This window comes from Sceloporus undulatus, chromosome 4, assembly GCF_019175285.1.
Source record: "Sceloporus undulatus isolate JIND9_A2432 ecotype Alabama chromosome 4, SceUnd_v1.1, whole genome shotgun sequence".
Classification (NCBI taxonomy): Eukaryota; Metazoa; Chordata; class Lepidosauria; order Squamata; family Phrynosomatidae; genus Sceloporus; species Sceloporus undulatus.
Window position 1 is genome coordinate 71,132,746 of NC_056525.1, and position 4,684 is coordinate 71,137,429.

At 43.3% G+C, this 4,684-nt stretch overlaps 1 protein-coding gene across 4 annotated transcripts in view; it reads right to left on the reverse strand.

Annotated features, from left to right (window-relative positions):
- Positions 1-4,312, reverse strand: part of C4H1orf210 (chromosome 4 C1orf210 homolog) — a 15,777-nt gene extending 11,465 nt beyond the window's left edge. For 3 of the 4 annotated variants that reach the window (XM_042465752.1, XM_042465751.1, XM_042465750.1), the window contains exon 1: positions 4,202-4,312. The gene's annotated coding sequence lies outside the window, so the exon portion shown is untranslated. Of the gene's footprint in view, positions 1-2,735; positions 2,768-4,201 lie in introns of all 4 variants that reach the window. The other variant, XM_042465753.1, reaches the window with a different exon arrangement.
- Positions 4,313-4,684: the final 372 nt, after the last annotated feature.

The window sequence follows — 4,684 nt, forward strand, 5'->3', positions numbered from 1 at the left end:
TACCTCTTCGGGGAGGCTACTCTAGAGTCAAGACATCAACCTGGAGAAAACCCTGGTGTTTATCACATGGGACGGATCCCATGCAGAAACTGGATTTAAACTGGAAAAAAACCTGGAAAAGCAGGTCGTTTTTCAGACAATGTTTGGTTTAACCCGAACAGAAAGTAGAAAAAACCGACAAAGGTGGGTTGTTTTTCAGATGACGTTTACGTTAATCAGAATCAACGCGACATTAACCCGAATGGAAACTAGACAAAATCCACTCCTTTTTACTTTTGGAAAATCCCAAAAGTAAAAAGGAGTGGGTTTTGTCTACTTTCTGTTTAAGGTGTGTGAAAAACTACACACTTTTGCAGGTTTTTTCTGGTTTTTAAATCCTGTTTCTGCCTGGGATTTTTGCAGTTTGCCCCCATGTAATAAACTCCCCTGTTTGTTTTCATCGCTGAATCTATTTCCCTTAGTGATGGGACAACAAGACAAATCATTCTTCACATGTTGAACAGGTAAAGGCTGGCTGATACAGAGAGTGTTTTTGCAGATAATTTAGGTTCCAAATCTTTTAAAACCAATGCCAGCACCTAGAGTCTGACTCAGGCTATTAAATTATTCCAGGGTCAGTGTTATACAGGTGCCTTTAACATACTTACATAAAAATCCTAACAACCTGCTCTATGGAGCAACATACGTAGAAAAGGTATGGTGAGGCTAACTTCATCGCATCCTCATATACCATGGGGCCTTTCCTTTCAGGGAGCTATGAAGGCAGCTTACCCTTTGATGCAAATAATACAGAAAGGGGGGTGGGAGAGGGAGAAACAGAGATTGGGGAAAGTAGGGTGGTCCTTGCAGTAGTAGGGCTTCAGATAATAACTGGGAAACCTATGTTCAAAATTGGACTTCAGGTTATGAGGGACCTTTAAAAAATACTACCTCCACCTGAAATAGAACAATCACATTTATTTGGTAGTACCATGGTGCCTATTAAACGTAGGGCAGTTTGGGGCCTCAGGGTGTCTTAATCCAACCCTGAAAGCAGAATGCATGCCCCCCAACTCTTCCAATTTGGCAGGGACTGCCTCAATTAATCCTCTGCCATCCCACTTTTTCAGCTGCTTTTAAAATGTTCCAGTTCCTACATGCACACGCACACTTCTCCCCTTTGTCCTCAGCTTAGTTCAATTGCTGCAAATCAGTTCAAAATGCAAAAGTAATTTGTACTCAATTAATTCAGCAGGGAGAAAGGAAAAGAGAGCACTTCCCAGTAGACTCAGGCAAAGGCAAACCACTGCAGCAGCTCCTAGCTTGTGTGTTCTTCCTCATTAATATCTTTTGCCACCTTGACCACATTCTCACATTGTTGCACCACATGTGTCCTGCTCAGTGACATACCAGGCATGTTTCACACCTGGTGTGGATCATTTTTTAAACCATCCCCCAACAAAACTGGAAAGGGGGTGTTAAAAAATGATGAATGTTTGTCAGCCTTCCACATTCCCACCACTGCCACCATTCATTTCATCTGGGATCGCAGTGCCCTGAAGGGATGAGCAGCAGGAGCAGTGTATGTGTGAAGGCCTGAATCCTCCATGATCCTGCTGCCATTGCTTGTTTCCTCAGGGAACCATGGGATCAAAGAGACAAGCAGCAGTGACAGAGGAGTGGAGGACTGAGACCTCCACATTCCTGCCACCATGGCCACCACTGCTCATTCCTTAAAGAGCTGCACTGGGTGACACCCCTCACTAGGTGTTTCCTGGAGTGGTCAGGACTCCCTTCACCCCTCTGGTCCTACTTTTCATATGTGTATGCAAGATGATACCTGAATACTGCCTTGACACAAGGCTTTAGTCCCAGCAGATCAGTATTGTAGTTTAAACCAAGACATCAATAAAAGATGAAGAGAAGTATAACAGAAAACTAATTGTCAAAATTCAGATTGGAGAGAGATAGTGGAATAAAATAGCCTGGGACTTCTTCGACTATTGCCACTGTCTGTCTGTCTGTCTCTGCCTGCGGATTGAGGTTTGCTAGTGGGGTCATTTTCTGGAAACAATAAATGGTGTGTGGACATGAGAGAGTGCCTTCTCTTGTGGTGCCCCATTTGTGGAATGCCCTCACATTGGAGGCCCACTTGGTATCAAAACTTGGTTCATTTTGGTGCCATGTTAAATGTATATTTTCTTAAAGACTTTTGGATATAATAAGTTCATCCTGATTTGCATGTGTACATGGTTTTAAATCATTTTGACATCTTCTAGGTTGTTAAATTGTTTAATAGGTTTTTAGATTATTTTTTATTGTTTTTAAATTTTAACTGGTTTAAATTGCTTTTATCATATGTCTCCCTGAAATCTTATGACAGAGGGCAGGAAATAAATATTTAAATAAATAAATGAGATAGGATAATAAAATCAAACAGGTGCTTCATCTTAATAAAATAAAACAGGATCTCCGTACTCAGAAGGCCCTTCACTAGTACAATTATGAAGGAGCAAATTGATGTTAAAATGAAGATTTACTAGTTGACAGAGAATTGGAGAGGAGATAGGGGATATCAACAGGAAAGCATGGATAAGAAAGATAAGAAACTTCCACCAGGAAAAAAAATGGAGCAAGTGGAAACAATTAACCAGACAGGTACACAACAGTGATGGACTTCAATCCCAACATGCAGTTTGCATCCCAGAAGAGCACCGTGCAAAGCTGCATGCAGGTGAAATCAAACGTACACATACCTCCCAGGAGTCCCCATAAGTTCCCAGAGATACTGGAAAAGACAGAAGAAAACAAACAGAAAGAGAAACTGGTGGCTTGTTTCATCAGCAAAATTTAGGGACATATAGTACCAGAATATGAAAAGGAAACCCAATAATGGCTGGGACAGGACATTTTGCCGCCTGAAGGAAAGACAGAATATCCACCCACTGTTTCACACGCAAAAGCTAAATGGATTAGTGGCAGCTAAACCTTACTTCAGCACTGGCCATGAGACTCTGCATTTGGAAGGAGTAGTCTTGCTTAGGAGATGCAGGACACGCTCTCCTCTTGCTCACCAGCTTCTGCTGACTGAGGTGGTCACCATGCACAAAGTCTATTGATGGTCCTCAACCAACCAGAGTTTAGAGCATAGGGTCTTTCAAGAGAAACTGAAAGAATGCCTTCACCCTAGGACCTCTTTTTAGCCATGGCAGATAGATAAAAATGACCAGATCCCATGATGTCTTTCTTGGTTCCAGTTAGGGGCAAAACAGACCACCCCGATAGAGCAATGTCCTGCTGTCCCTTTCAGCACGGGATCGGGGCTGCAGCAACTGCATGCCATAGCCCTGATCTGGCACTTTGCCAGCTCCAAAAGAAACTGCAAAATACCACTCCTTTTAAAGCCAGCAAAAAGGCACCTTTGCCACCGCAGCAGCACTTTCCAGCACTCCTTTTGGTATACATCATCTGAATGCTGTGCCAAAGGAGCACCATGACGCTGCCCGTCATGTGGTTGGGCGGGCAGTGTGGGGGCGGCTGAGGGGCATACGTTGTGCAGTTGCCATGCCCCCACTTCACCCTGATGCCAGAATTTCTAGCTGATTTGTTTTGCCCCTTAGTTATATATTCCATCCTCAGTCTAGGGAAGGTGACAGTAGGCCAGCCAAAGACCATGAATGAAGGAGTTCCAAACAAAGCGGAAGCAATGCTTTATTTGGCCTACAACAAGTGGACAAGTTGGAGCAAGCTGGATTTTCAGAAGGGAGTGTTTACACTGACTTTCATAAGCAAGTTTTTAGAACTGGACTCTATTTAGTTGCTTATGCCCACTGTCTATGTAGTTCTTGGCTCAGAGTTAGCAAGCTCCACTAACACAGAGAGAATGACATTTACTCATTTTCCTTCATGCAGGTCACACACAAAATGCAAAAGTACTTTATCAGTTAATTTGAGCTAAAAAAAACAACACCAAACATAATTGACTTCCTGATTCTGAATCATAACCAAGGCCCCCTCAAACTCCCACTTCCAAACTCTACAAAGCAAACTTGGACTCTCCAAAATCAGCATGCAGGCAGATGCACACACACACACAGAGGCATAACCCTCTTTATAAAGCACTCTTGACATGAGGCAAGGCTGTTTTGCTTTAAAATCTTGTCCTCTTTTCCTTGGTTTCCCCTTTCCCAAACATACCCTGAAAAGGGGGGGGGGGAATTACCTGAGGAATTATGCCAGGTTCTCCCTGTCCTCTCTGGCTTTCTCACTTGGGCTCACACTCTCTCTTTCTTCCTGTTCTGTGTACTGTGGGAGTGGCAGGTGCCCAAGAAAATGGAGGGTGAATGTAGAAAAAGGTGAAAGGTAAAGAAGACAGTTACACATTAACCGGCATTAATCTCCCCTGCCTTTTTTTTGCATGATAGGCTCCAAAACAAGGCCCTGGCATGCTGACAGGGCAAAATCAGGGTAGAATGCCAAATGGGTATTGCATGCCAACAAATATGGGCAGCCTAATTAATTCAATCAGAGAAACTGTTGCTGAGAAAGGTCATGGGCAAACTGTTATTTCTGTTTACCTGGTTGCATGCCTTAATTGTCATGTGAGTGACAGCTCCAGAAGAAAGCACAAGTGCATGTCAGGTGCCCGTGTTCCTGAAGCAGCAGTCGTTCAGTGGCAGTGCTTATGTTTTGCATGCAGAACATC